The sequence below is a fragment of the Arvicola amphibius genome, chromosome 4 (assembly GCF_903992535.2).
Source record: "Arvicola amphibius chromosome 4, mArvAmp1.2, whole genome shotgun sequence".
Classification (NCBI taxonomy): Eukaryota; Metazoa; Chordata; class Mammalia; order Rodentia; family Cricetidae; genus Arvicola; species Arvicola amphibius.
Window position 1 is genome coordinate 127804405 of NC_052050.1, and position 15067 is coordinate 127819471.

The window sequence follows — 15067 nt, forward strand, 5'->3', positions numbered from 1 at the left end:
ATGGTTTCAGCTAGAAACAAGGTCTTTGGGGGACGAGACAATAACTTCAAGCAATGGTTCTAACCTTCCTAATGCTGTGACCCTTTAATGTAGTTCCTCATGTGATGACCTTCAACCATAAATTATTTTTGTTGCTACTTCATAATGACAGTTTTTCTATGGTTATGAATCATACTGTAAATATCTGATATGAGACCCCTGTGAAAGGGTCATGACTCCCAACGGGGTTGTGACCACAGGTTGAGAACAGCTGATTTATAGGAAGACTGACAGCGCATGCATGGTCTTAGAGTTTCCATGGGTGCATGGCTCCCTGCAACTGCACAGAACACAGAGGTGGTAAACGTGTGAGGAAGAGGCATTCTTCACTTCACAGGGGACAGGAAGCAAAGCAAGGGACAGGAAGGGCCAGAGATAAGATTCCCAGGATCTATAGAAACGTTTAGCCTTCTCCAGGAGATCCTACCTCATGAAATTCCAGTAACTAGCTGGAGACCAAACTGGTAAGGCATGGGCCCGTGGGAAATAGCTGATAATTAGATCATAATAGTTTTAAAGTTGTAGCCGAGGAAGGTGTGCCTGCTTAAGAAATTAGCGACATTTGACAACAGCTAAAAAAGCCAGCATGCTCATGCTAGTGGCACTGATCAAAACAGGACATGAAAATGGAAAGGCATGAGGAGGGAGGTTCAGGAAGGGTAGGAGGGGGCTGTGGGGGTAATGGGGATGAAAATAACCAATAGACATTTTGTACATGTGTGCCAAGCAAAAAGGAGCTCTTTACTTTGCAGTGTAACATTAGAAAAGATGCCACAGGGCGTGTCTGGAATCAGCAAGACCCAGCCATGTTCTCAGGTTTAAGGTTTTGGTGAAAAGAGAGCCCTGTGGTATACCGTTCTCACGCTGAGCCGCCCAGCAAATCATTTCCCTGGTTTTGTTTCCCCATGTTTCGCTGTCTAGGCATTTGCAGGCTGCTGTAGTCAGCTCCAAGTAGAGCCGGCTACTGCTGAAATCGACCCCAGAAATTGCATTGCCCCATTTGATTCTGGTTTCGCCTGGATGCAGAGTGCATGAGTCATGGGTTCACCAAGGTTTCCAAGGAAGTTTTGAAAGAGGCTTTGGTAGTCTCTCGGCGGCCTGTGGCAGAACCAGAGTCTTCGCAGGCAGCTTCTAGGAGGCGATGTGCGAGACCGGAGCCGAGCCTGCTTTGGAAACCCCAGGAAGATCGGGAACCTGGACTGACTACTCAAGAATTCTGCAGCCAGCAAGTGGAGCCAGCTGAAGAAAGAGATGTGTGGGCTCCTGCCAGAAAAGGGGGGGGGGCTGCTGCAAGTCTTCGGAGCTCATATCCCAGTATCATATGTACAGCTGTTAGTCACAGAAGTACAGCTTTTAATATTTGCTTAACTGAGTTCCCATCTTGCTTTTGGTCTGATCCTTCTTCTCCATGACTCCACCTCCCCCTTCTGAATGACAGTATTTGTGCCACTGTGTATTGGAAGTATGCAACTTGTTTGATTTTCAAAATGTTATATCATTTCCCCCTTCCTCCCTCCAGCTCTCTCATGCTCCCACACCCCATTCTCTCTCAAATTCATGTTCTCTTTTTATTTAATTAAATAATACCTGTTGGGTCTATCTAATGTGCTTGAATGTATATGTTTCTAGGACTGACCACTAGATATTGGATATTGGATAATCAATTAGAGGCCACATACTGGGGAAAGTCTAATTCTGCCCCCCCCTCCTACCCTATGCTTTCTCCTCTCTCCTCTCTTTGAACAGCATTGCCTTACTGCACGCCCCTGCTCCCCACAATGATTTTCTGCTTCTCACAGACCTAACTGGTGGCCAGACAGCCACAGCCTGAAACTCCTGGACCCACTCTCCCTTCGATTTGATCTATCTCTGGCATTTTGTCACTGCACTGGAAATCTGACTAAAGCATCATGAGAATTGGAACCTATTTGGAAATCGGATACTTTCAGGTACAATCATAATACAACAACGAGAAAAATTATGATTTTTTTTCTCCTAGGCAACAGCTGTATTGTGAGGATGCTGAATAGCTCCTTTGTAGCCACCCTCTGTCAGAAATCAGCTGAAGTGGATGCTGATTGTAAGCTCCACACCTGCTGAGAGACGCTGTGACCACCGAAGCAGCTGCCGATACTCTGGGTGAAGGTGGAAGGCTTATGTGAGTCGAATCCATAGCAAGAATGCCAGACAAGGTTTTGACCCACAGCAGAGTGCACCAATGTTAAGTAAGGAGCATTCTTGCTATCTACACCAAGGAGGACTGTTGAGAAGTACAGGTCTTTTCAGGGATGCATTGTGGAGTTCAATCTGTGTATTCTCAACTTGGTTACTGTAAAGAAGAAAAGAGAGTGGGGTGGCTATTCCTGGACTGGCAGATACTAGGATGCTTCAGAGGTTGGGGCCCAAAAGGACTAGCAGAATTCCAAAACTTTCTGATCTCTAAAGAAGGTGATGTCTGCCAAAATGCTGTCAGGAAGCCCTTAAACAAAGAAGATAAGAAACCCAGGACCAAAGTCCCTAAGACTCGGTGTCTTGTTACTCCACACGTCCCAACTTCTTGCTCTGAAGATACAACACACTAAGAAAATTTGCCATCCACTTCTCAGAGAGGGTAAGGCTTCCCGTGGGGAGTCAACAGAGTCTAGCACATCCCTCTGCGGCAGGAACAAGGCCCTCCCCACTATATCTAGGCTGAGCGAGGTATCCCTCCAAAGGGAATGATCTCCAAAAGCCAGAACAAGCAGTAGGGATAAATCCTGGTGCCAGTGACCCCACAGGCTGCCCAAGTCACCCACATTCAGAGGGTCTAGTTTGGGCCTTATGCAGGTTTTCCCACCGTCAATCCGGAGTTGAATAATCTTTGTTGTAAGCCACCACGTTTATGGTAACTTCTTGCAACAGCTCTAGGAAGCTAATTCCTCTGTGAAATTTGTCCTGACGGCAGCTGAAATAGAGGAAGAACGTCAAAGCAACTCGATGTGTTTATTCTTCCATCTGGAAAGACAAGGACACAGAGCGTGGTACTTGGAGTAGGGGAAAAAACTCAAAAAGATTTGCATGTTTCATTTATCCATTGCAAGGCAATAAAGAAAGCATCCTAATAACTAGCCCCATGAAACTGGGGTCCCATTATGTCTTTGTAACAAAAGAGAGTGGGGTTGTGAAAGTGATTAGGAAACAGGAAAGTAATGGTGGGTGGGGTTTATGCCAGCAGAGAACTCGGGGAGAAACCCCACCACGGGGAGTTTTACCATGATTTTCAGGCAGGATTAAGAGAGTCTAAGTTTTCCTGCATCTCCTGATCTTCAGTTGCTTTCAGCCCAGAGCACTGCTCGTGACAAAGAGGCATATTTTAGATCAGCATATTCTGGATCCCTTCAATAATAAAGGCCAGTATTTTCTGGTTGTCCTCACTGGTACCCTAGCCTTGCATCTTGACTGGGATAAACATTTCCCAGCTCTCCGTGCCTCTGAGCTGCACATCGCGCATTATATATAGTAAAGACCGAGTGGACCTGCTTAGGTGTCAAGCTCTATTACGCATGAAAAGACCAGCATCATTAGTAACTAGAGATATCCAAATTACAAGAACAACAGACCCATTAGAATACTTTGCATTCAGAGGAAAATGAGAAAGGTAACACCAGGTGTTAATGAGAATTTTAAGCAACTGGCTTTTTTTTTCTTTAAGGAGGTTTTTTAAGATTAAAAGAAATAATTTACTTAAGGGTACGCATGGTTTAAACACACTAGTGATTAACCCTGAGTCACCAAAAACACATCGGTCTCACATTAAGGAAAGAAATAAAAGCACTTTTCCCTGGAGTCATCTAACTAAGAGCAAGGCCGGATCTGAATTCTCTACTTTCTGCTCGTGTGTCTTCTGTCCTCTGTTTATATGTTGTGTAAGTCTTGCCTGCCTAGAGGCTTTTTTTGTGGATCTGTCCCTGTGTCTGTGACTGTGTGCTCTCTGTGTGTCTGTCCATGCCCACCAATGTGTATCTCTGTGTCTGTCTCTGCCTGCCTTCAACAAAGGGCTTTGCTCTGACATTCAGTGGTACAGTACTATACTATACTGTAGTACTGGGCTATTGAGCGGCACAGAAAGCATCACATGGGGAAGGGGTGGGAGACTTTACAGACATCTTTAACAAGGGATTAAGTCACCAGCCCCCAACCAATCCCAACCGACCAAGACAACAAACAGTACTGTAAATATCATTGTTTATTAACCAATATCCAAATATTACATTCAGCATTTACAGTGGGTATTAATTTTAGAAGGTTGCTTTCAGCATCTGTATTTGCTGCTTTTGTCAAATGATACACATGCATAGTTCTGCATGAAGAATACATAACTTATGATTGTAGCTATATATCAACTTAGGTTGCAAAGTTGATTACATGAGAAATCTCGGGCAAGCATGGCTCTTACACTGTCCTATAGGAGCTGGTTAAGCACACAGGCTGCAGACACGATAAGCTATCAGTCCTACCTCTTCAGTGATCTCAAGTTGTACTAGTAACTCCAGCTCTGAGGTCCAGCAAAAGTTCTAGCCTTTTAGACTATAAGAGATATTTTCACAATATCGAATGCCCCCAGGGGTGCATGTTCATGGGCCCATGCATGTTTGAACATGTGCAGGCAGGTACCCATGGAAGCGGTGAGGACATCACACTCCCGAGAACTGGGGTTACGGATGGTGGCAAGCCTTTGGGTGTGGGGAACAGAACATCGGGCCTCTCCCAGAGCAGTAGGTTCTCTTTGCTGCTGAGCCATCTCTCCAGCTCTGCACTTGGAACATCTGTACATTGCTGGATCAGGTGTAAAATGGTACCCTAACTTTGGGAAACAGCTTGGAAGCTTCTTCAGATAAAATTAAGTGTGTATTACCTTAGCCACTTGGAGCTGCTGTAATAAAATACCATAGAACTAATAGTTTAAAGAACAGACATCCCTTACGGTTTTAGAAGCTAGAATTCAGTTACCAGCATGGTTGCTTCCTGGTGAGGGCTCTGTTACTGGCTTTCAGGATGGACCCCTTCTCGCTATTCCTTCATATTCAATCTATAACAGTGGTTCTTAACTTTCCTGATGCTACACTGTGGTCCTTTAATACAGTTCCTCATGTTGCGTTGATCCCCAATCATGAAATTATTTTCATTGCTACTTTTATCACTGCAATTGTGCTACTGTTATGAAATGTAATGTTTCATAACATTAAACATTAAAATACCTGTATTTCCCTATGGTCTTAGGCAATCCCTGTGAAAGGGTCATTTGACTTGCCCAAAGGGACCACACCCCACATATTAGGAATCACTGATCTATAACATGCACATACCTGATATCTAGAACATAGATGTTTTGCCAAATGAAACAAAAACTTACACAAAGCTAGAACACAAATGTCAGAAATATTTTGTTCATTATCGCTCCAATCCAGACGTCCTTCAATGGATAACTGGCCCAACAAGTAGTGATATGTCTATCCAATGTAGTACTACTTAGCAATAAAACTGAACTGCTAATGCATACAACAAACTGGGAGGATGCTACGTGTATCTTGAGAAGCAAAAGAAGGCGGGCTAAATGACGACATGCAGTATCACCTCATTCACATTGTGTCTTAGAACAGACCAAACTTCCAAGCAGAGAAACCTGGCACACGGTTGACAGATCTGGGAGTGGGCAATGAAAGAGACCTAAGACCCCGAGGGACACCTTGTCAGGGGGTGTTAGAGCATGAATCTGAGTTCCAAAGGACCCACCAAAGCTTCCAGGCTTTTGTGTTCCGTGGCAAAGAACTGGCTGAACACACAGTGAGAGGTGGAAGTAGGGGCCATTTATTAAGACAGCAGAGGCTTTCCTGAGAACAGGAAGGGCCTAGTGAGCAGAGGGAAAGGCTCCAAAGAATTGGGCTACCTTAATCCGGTCAGTTACACTGCATCCGCTCCCACAGCTCTGTGGCGCTGAGCTCTTCCCGAGCATGCTCTATTTGATTTATGTGGCCCAGGTGGGAAATGGTTTCCAGTCTTACCCTGTGTGTTGGCTTTTTTCATATGTAACTTGATGTGAATTTCCCTGGTCCCTTTGCCCTGCCACGAGGAGAACATTTTCCCATCAGAACAAGCCACGTTACATAGCCAGGTTTTGCCAAAACTCATTGAACATGATATTTTTTTAGAAGATCAATTTTATTCCATATTAATTAAAAAGCAATCTTTAAAGAAAAAAAAGGCTAAGCAAAAGAGAACCACAGAGAGAAGAGATGGTCAACTAGCAAAATGGAAGCAAAACACCTGCTCATGTCTTGTGCAATAATTCTTACATGGGCCAGTTTGCAAACAGGGCTTGAAGTCAGATTAAGCTCTTGTATATATAATCACACACCAGGATCCACCTTTCATTCTTTCATCCTACAAGCAGTGAGTGTCCACAAACACGTTGTTCTAGCTGCTGGGAACACAAAGGAGCAGATCCAAATTGAAAAGTAGTCAGAAGAGACTCTCTGCCTTCTTTATTTTATTTTTTTTCTTCAGAATTTCGGTTCTGTTCCCTTTTCAAATACATTTAAATATTTTTAGACACTACATAAACTTCAGGCCAGTTTGACAACCCAAGATTTCTTCTCTCGGCCTCAAGTAAACACCCCGAAGCACAACCCTCAAAGACAGTAAAGTCCTGCTTCACCCGCTTGCTGGGTGAAAACGGGCCCAATTTCAGCGGCTACACTGGCTCCATATACAAGAACTGCCCTGGTAATGAAAGTGTGAACCCAGTCAGTGTCTGCCTCTAAAGTTGTTTCAGGGACGTAGAGGCTCAAAAATAGATGGCATTAGGTAGGGCAGAGACCTCAAAACTGTTCAGTGAAGTTCTTGCTGGAGGCATTAGGGATGCCAAAAGAAAGTTTTGCATCTCTCTGCCCTTGCGTGGAAGCTCTGCCTGAGAATATGAACGGAACTGAGATGAGACATCTGGGTACCTCGGGGTGGGGACAACTGGCCTGACCACTGCCCCATGCGTACCTCTAGTTCTGTCATCAGTCCTCTAAAAAGCCCCAGACCAGAAGTACAGTGGTACCCCCATTTCCTGGGACCCACTGGGACCCAGGGCAGAGTCTAGCCTTCTATTTTGCACAAGCTCTTACCTACCAAACTGTAAGAGCCTTTTTTCTAGAAGCCACTCTCAGTAGTCTAGATTTTTCTCTTGGGTTTCACAAGATAAGTATTCCGAGTCCATTTGACTTATTGGACATTTAGTGTGACCATGAGCATCTGGCATCAGAGTTAAAAGACCATCCAAAGCAAGAAGAAAGGCTTCCTTGAACTCACGAGATGCATCCCGTTTCCTACCTCACATATACAGCTCCGAAGACCTGGGGATTCCTAGATACGGCCTTCAGTCTGGGCCAGAGGTCTGAAACAGCTGGGTTTGAATGTCAGCAAAGGGAAAAGCGGAAATGGTGCTGAAGGTGGGGTGGATATACTCATCCGTGAGGGGTGGAGCAAGCAGACAAAGTGCATCATGGGTCGTCTCTCAGGGCTCTTTCCCTCTGGGCCACAAAAAGCTACCGACTGTACGGAAGGGTTTCCCTCACTCAGTCCTTCCAGAAAGTACTGTCACACACCCGCCCAGAGCCACATCTCTCACCTGATTCCAAAGCCAATCAAGTTGATGATTGACAGCTACAGAGCACAGCGAAGCCTGTCCTTCAACAGTTGCTCAAATAATCAGCTTAAATCAATCCTACGGCCAAGGAGGCTTCTTCAGAGTAGTGTATCCTAAAGCCCTGCAGCCGCATGTCTAGGAGGCCTAGTCTGACTTCCTCAGAGAAAAAAATCTCAGTGAGAAATGGAAACTTTGGCAAAAACATGAAGGAGCAAAGGGAAGAAGGTACAGAAGTGGGTAGGGCAAGAACGGGAGTTCTGGTGCAGAAGGACTGAGGCTCTGTGGGCTAAGGGCGCCTCAGAAGATGGTACTGGAGCCCTGGGATTTCCCTTCAGTTCTAGGGACCTGCAGCCCGGGTGCAGCATTTTCTCCACCTATGAAATGAAGACATTCAGCAACGGGGTGGTCATGATTTCCTCCTTCTGGAATCTAGACTCCAAGTGTTCAAACTCTACTCCTCGTTGTCTTCTGAGACTGCCCCTTGCTTTTTTTTTTTTTTTTTTTTTTTTTTTGCCTCAGCAGAATCCACTTGCCATTTTCCAAAGCTCAAGGCTTATTTTTTTTTTCTCTTTGTTCTTTCCGAATGGGTTGGAGGGACCTGTCCTTTGCTGATGTTCTTCATCTGCCTTTGTCTGTGCTCTGGAAATTTTTATTTCACCAGTATCTTCTCTAATGAGGCTTAGCAACCTTCCTGTCCTGCTGTGGTTTTTGTCAGCTTGGCACAAACCAGAGTCATTTGAGGAGCGGGAACCTCATCTGAGAAAATGTTGCCACTGGATTGGTTTGTCAACAAATCTGTGAGCCATTCTGTTGTTTTGTGATTGTTCTGGTTAGTGTTAACCACGGCCGTGATGAAACACGATGGGCAAAAGCAAGCTGGGGAGGAAAGGGTTTATTTGGCTTAGTCTTCCACATCATGACCCATCACTGAAGGAAGTCAGAGCAGGAACCTGGAAGCAGGAACTGATGCAGAGGTCATGGATGGGTGCTGCTTACTGACTTACTCCTTGTGACTTGCTCAACCTGTTTTCTTTTTTATTTATTTATTTGTTTGTTTGTTTGTTTCTTTATTATTTATTTATTTATTTTGGTTTTTTGAGACAGAGTTTCTCTGTAGCTTTGAAGCCTGTCCTGGAACTTGCCGTGTAGACCAGGCTGGCCTCGAACTCACAGCGATCTGCCTCTCTCTGCCTCCCGAGTGCTGGAATTAAAGGCGTGCACAACCACCACCCTCAATCTGTTCTTACAAAACCCAGGACCAACTGCCCAGGATGGCACTACTCACGATGAACTAGTCCCTTCCACATCAATCAGTAAGAAAAGGTCTTACAGACTTGCCTACAGCCAGATCTGATGGACACATTTTCTTTCTTTTTTAAAAAAAATATTTATTTATTTATTATGTATACAATATTCTATCTGTGTGTATGCCTTCAGGCCAGAAGAGGGCACCAGACCCCATTACAGATGGTTGTGAGCCACCATGTGGTTGCTGGGAATTGAACTCAGGACCTTTGGAAGAGCAGGCAGTGCTCTTAACCTCTGAGCCATCTCTCCAGCCCGTGGACACATTTTCTTAAGTCTCCTTTCAGGTGGCTTTAGCTTGTGTCAAGTTGACATAAAAATCGCCAGCAAAATGATGGCTGTGGGAGGGCCCAGCTCACTGTGGTAGGTGGCTCTACCCATTAGCAGGCCATCCTGAGTTACATAAGAAACGAGGCTCAGCCAGCCTTGAGGTGCAAGCCACGAGGGTCAAACAGGAGGGAATGTTCTTCCGCAGCCTCTGCTTCAGGTCCCGACTTGAGTTCCTGCCCCAGCTTCCCTCCGTGATGGAGTGTGACCCGAGAGTTGTGAGCTGAATTAAGCCCTTTCCTCCCCGAGTTCCGTGGTGTTTTAGTACCGTATAGGAAACCCTAACTAAGACGTGTGTTTATTTGAAATCATCTTTATCTTTCATCTCTCTGCCACAATTACAACCACCAATGGCTAACTCAAGTAACCTGGAAAATGCTCTATTTCCCCAGCCTAAGATTCCATCACTTGTTTAACGCGCTCACAGTTTGACAGTGTAACCTTTGAGGGGCGGGGGAGGAGGAAGAAAGATAAAACAGAAAAGAGAAGACATAGAAGAGGGAGCAGAGAGAGCAGAGTAGGAGGCAAGGAGACTAAGCACACTGTGAAGACTCTTGAACGGCCCTGATTCATTCATCTGTACACATGAGCAACTCCCGTACCACAGCAACCATGGAACCTGACATAAACTCCTTACTTTGGCTCATGATTTCCGTCCATCGTGGCAGAAAAGGCTGGTGAAACAGCTTTAGTCATAGCAATAGGAGCAGTAGTGAACTATTCACAGTCACTTGGAAAACCTAGAAGCAGGGAGGGAGCTGGGCACCCGGGATGGCTGACAGGTAACCTCAAAAGCCCACCACTAGTGACCTGCTTCTTCCAACAAAGCCACGTATCCTAAAAGTTCCACAGTTCCCAAAGTAACACCACCAGATGGGGGAGCAAGTGGTTTTACACCATGACCCTGTAGGAGTTCAAACCATAATGCTGCAGTTGGTGCTGCTTTTCTTTCCAGAACTTAAACTGAGCTCCATTTCATAGTCAGATGCTTAAGTCTTCTTCTAAATCATTTCGAACACCCAGAATCTCTCACAGGCCTGCTGTGTTGGTGAGCTTGTTCTTCTTTCGCACCCTAAAGATGGATAGCATCGTGAGGAGTCCTGGCAGCATGATGGTGTCTTTGCTCCATTTATGTCAATTTGACACAAACCAAGACATATCACGGAAGAGAGGCTCTCAACTGTGGAACTGATCCCATCAAATTGGCCTTCGGGCATGTCTTTGGATACATTTTCTTGATTGGTAATTGATGTAGGGTTGCCCAGTAGATGGTACTCTCACTGGTCAAGAGAGCTCGGGCTGTGTAAGCTATCCGTCCTAGACAAAATAAGCGATAATAAGCAGTGTTCCTCCATGCTTTCTGTGTCAAGCTTCTTTGATTTCCTGCCTTAGCTTCCCTTGACGACGACTGTCACCTATCAGCCAGATAAACTCCTTTCTCCCTCAGATTGCGTTAGGTCAGTATTTCATCCCAGCAACATAAAGCTAACCAAGACAGTTAACGTATTTCTCCGTGTGTTTGCCTTTTCTTAAAGCTATACACCGAGTGGCTTCTTTGGAAATCACTAGAAGCCTTTGGTAGGCTTTGGAGCCTGGATAATTGTTTCGATGAAGCCTGCCGTTGTCATGACAACTTCCTCCAGCTTTAACAAGGAGTATCATTTATTCAGTTACAATGAGGCACGGTGCCACGCCGCTGTGCACCGACTGGCACACGCCAGGCAAGCCAATGAACACATGGTGACTTCCGTTCAGGAGAGGAAAGCCATGACAACTCTGTGAAGACATTTTCCACGGCACTTAGGATCATGAATCTAAGCAAATGCTGGGCTGCCACAGATGCGCACAACAAAGTGGAAGTTACACGAACAGCTAGTTCTACGATGCCAGTGAAGCCCTGTGCCCGAAGGCAGCGCCAACCGTGTTAGCACTCCACTCTGAGGCTCAGTGACTGGCAATTTTTTCTTGGTATATCCCAATTCAAAATTAAAATGTTAACATGTGAACCAATGAAGTGAGACCCACTAGCCTAAAGAGGGCAGTTTTCAAAGATGCTGAAGCTCTAAGCATCCCCTTTGGCCTGCAGAGCTGGAATGTGTCCCTGAGCTGGAGACTTGTCTGGTCTTCCTTTTCTGTTCTCACAGCTCCCCTCCAGCTCCAACACTAGTGACAAGAGAGTTCAAATCTCAGCCTGGAGGGAGAGCTTTCTGGAGGAAAAAGACAGTAATTAAGCTTACTTGACGTCTCCTGCCTAAACTACCAGCAGAATAATTTCTCGTAGATCAGACTTCATTGCCTGAAGGCTCCTGGGTAAATATATATATTTTTTATGACTTGCTAAGAAAAGAAGGCTCCTAGTCTCGGTTTTTAAACCTCTGAATTGATATTAACATATGGTGTTGTGAAACACCCACCTGAATCTCATAGAGGAATTAGGAATTAATCCCGGGAAAGAATTCTGCAGTTTCTGTGTTCCTGCGGGTGGCTTAGTGCGAGTATGATTTCTTTCCTTCAACCTTCTCCAAACAACTCTTTTTACAGTGGCTGAAAGTTCACACGTAAAACCCCTCCCTTCCTGATTTGCCAGCAACCACTTTGCTTCACAGATTCTGAAACAATTCCCAGCCAGTTCTGGAAAAGGGGGGAAGGGTAAATTCTGCAGGCTGGAAGCCTGTGATAAGAATCTACAGAGGAAGAAGGCCAGACCAAGGCAGGCCTGGGTTCAGCAGTCTCTGGAAGGAATTTACAAAGCCCCGGAAGAACTGTGTTGGGAAGCTCAGCACTCTCTTCTCCGGTCAGCCTGGGGGAGGAGCGAACATGATTTGTCTTGGCCTTGGCAGCTCTGTCAATGAATGTGGACCACTTGACAAGCAAGCAGAGTCTCAGAGGTTGCCGTCTCTCACCTCGGCCACACTGCCTTGCACAGCAGCACATCTGGGGCAACTAGAAAACATCTGGGACAGCTAGAAACCCTGACTTTTTCCTCCTGGCTATAGGCTCCACATTTACGCCCCTCGTCCATCACAACAGACGTTCAGATAGCTCATATATTTGTATTATTTGTATATTCAGGTCAATTTTTCTACAAACACAAAGCCTCACTCTGCGTGTCTGTGAGTGTATGTGTCTACATATGCGCACCTCTGTGTATATGTGTGTATGGGCATTTACGTACGTGCACCTCCTCTGTGTGTGTATGTCTGTGTGTCTACATATGCGCACCCCTGTCTCTGTCTCTCTGTCTCTCGCTGTGTATATGTATACATGCACATACATAGGGTGGCCAGGTCAACATTAAATATCTTTCTCAATCTCTTCCCCTACTCTCTTATTTCTTTTAGTATTTTTTTTATTTTCTTATTTTAAGTATGTGAGTATTATGTCTGTGTGCCACTTGCGTGCAGAGCCCTTGGAAGCCACAAGAGGATGACGGGTCGTCTGGAGTTGGAGTCATAGTTGTGTGAAGCGTGTCCGGGGAGAAAGTGAACTCAGGTTCTCTTGATGAGTAGCCAGGAAGGGCTAAACCCTCTCTTCAGCCTCCTTCCCCATGATTTCTTAACACAAGGTCTCATGGATCCTGGAGCTCCCCAATTTGGTTAGGGGCCAACAAGTTCCGGGGATCCTTCTGTCTCAGCCTCTGCACTCATGGGGATTGCAGGCATGTGCTACCAAGTCCCTGGATTATTATTTTCTGAGACGTGGGAGCTAGGGTTACGAGCTCAGGTCCTCACACTCACCCAGCAAGAATTTCACTGGCTGGACTGTCTTCCCAGACCTCCAGAAGTGTGTTTTTGACATTGTTGATTGTGTCTGTGTGTCCCCGGCGTGATCCTGGGCTTTTCTATCAGTTGTCAGTCAGCCCTATCAACATTCTATCAACATCCAGCTTTTCACTGGGGAGGCGGGGCTGGAAAAGGGGGCGGGGTGAAGCACTGAGAAGAGCAGATGTTTGATCTAAATAAAAAAGCATTACCGCTTCACAGGGATATGTAAATTCACCTTCTGCATCTGCTTATGCTAACCATTTTCAGCGCAGGCTTCTTAAAAGAATTACCAGCTCTTGAGATAGAGGCTCATATTTCTTCAGAAGATTTTGGCCTCAAGTTTTCTTATGGTCAATGATATCATCATAGGCCCCAGGGGGTTGGCAGAGTATACCGGTATTTTTCTGCAAATTATAGATTTGCCCCCAGTCTCTGTGAATCAAAAGACAATAATAATTTTTCCATTAAATATGCACTTATTTATCAATTATTTTAAGAAACCAAGACCATAAAGCTTTTTTTTCACTTAGTGTGTACTTTTAATTTTTTTTTAATTTTTAAAGATATGCTTTATTTTTAAATTTTTTATGTGTATGGTCTGTGTAAATGTATTCCACATGAATGCAACTACCAACAGAGGCCAGAAGAGGGCATCAGACTCCCTGGATCTAGAACTGCAGGGGGTTGTGAGCCACCCACCGTGTTTCGTAGAAACCAAACTCTGGGCCTCTGCATAGACAGCACGGTTTTAAAACAGTTAACTGCTGAGCCCTCTCCAGCTCCAACTATGCACTGAAAAAAAAAAATCACACCGCTAAAATTACTTACTGCAAAAGAAAAAAAGAAAAGGAATTACTAAATAGCCATATAAATAGTTAAGAGACATATCTTAACTAGAACTCATACCACTATTGTTCAAGTATTCTGTACTTGGTAGGTGCGCTAAGGAAGGACATCTGTGCTTTTATCTTTCATAAATATTTTATATGCCGCTGACCTACATTTTTCATGCTTCCCGCCGACGCTGTAAATGGAACATGACAACTCTGTGCATGCCACAGACCACAACACGGAGCATTAGTGCACTGTAGAAGCATCAGATTCTCCTCTAACCAGGCCCCGGGGGGCTGAGGGAGTGATGTATCCCCCAAAGTCCTGTCTAAATGCACATTTTGGTTATAGTCACCGCACACGCCGTGCTTCAGAGGGAGATAATAGTATGCAGTGTCTGGAAAAAGGTCGCGAAAGAAATGGTACCACTGGCCGAGTTTCAGATCCAGTCACGTGTTGCAGTGATAACGGGTTTGCCTGCATATGTGTCTCACATTACTAAGATCTTGGCAAAAGACAGGATAAAATATAAGCAATGGTATCACATCAATCTAGGGTCATTTTATGCATCCACAGAAATGATCTATATGGGAAGACATTCTTCATCTTTAGCACCTTTAGTGTATATGTTGTATATGTGTGTGAGTATGTGTGTGTGTAAACAAAACATCTATTATTAACTGAATTATTTATGCTTAGATCTTTTTCCTTTAATTAATGCACTCTCTGTACTGGATATGGGGTGTTAAAATCACCTATTATTAATGTGTTTCTAGTTCATGAAATTTATGCTTCATATGGTAATTGCTGTGGCACATGGCACATAGATATTTCTAACTGCTCTGTCTTCATTATGTGAATCACACTCTTCTACATCTTATTACATCTTTCACAAGTAATCCATGTACGTCTCAAGACCTGCCTCACAGAGAACTTGGGGCTGCGTTCACTTGTCTGCTTAGAATCACCTTCCGGTTTTTATTTTTGTAGTATTTGTCTGCTAATTCTGGGTTTTAGTTAGGGACCCCTGACTAACCATATTTGAGATGTGCTTATTATATATAGAATGGGTTTGTCTTTTGTGTTAAGGATCAAATTGAAAATTGTTACAAAAGGGCAAAAGTCTATT

The 15067-nt window shown here is 44.7% G+C and overlaps 1 long non-coding RNA gene across 1 annotated transcript; it reads left to right on the forward strand.

Annotated features, from left to right (window-relative positions):
• Window positions 1-1074: 1074 nt before the first annotated feature.
• LOC119812993 lies at window positions 1075-3148 on the forward strand. The gene is made up of 2 exons (XR_005285140.1): window positions 1075-2650; window positions 2941-3148. It is a non-coding gene; the product is annotated as an uncharacterized LOC119812993 (long non-coding RNA).
• Window positions 3149-15067: the final 11919 nt, after the last annotated feature.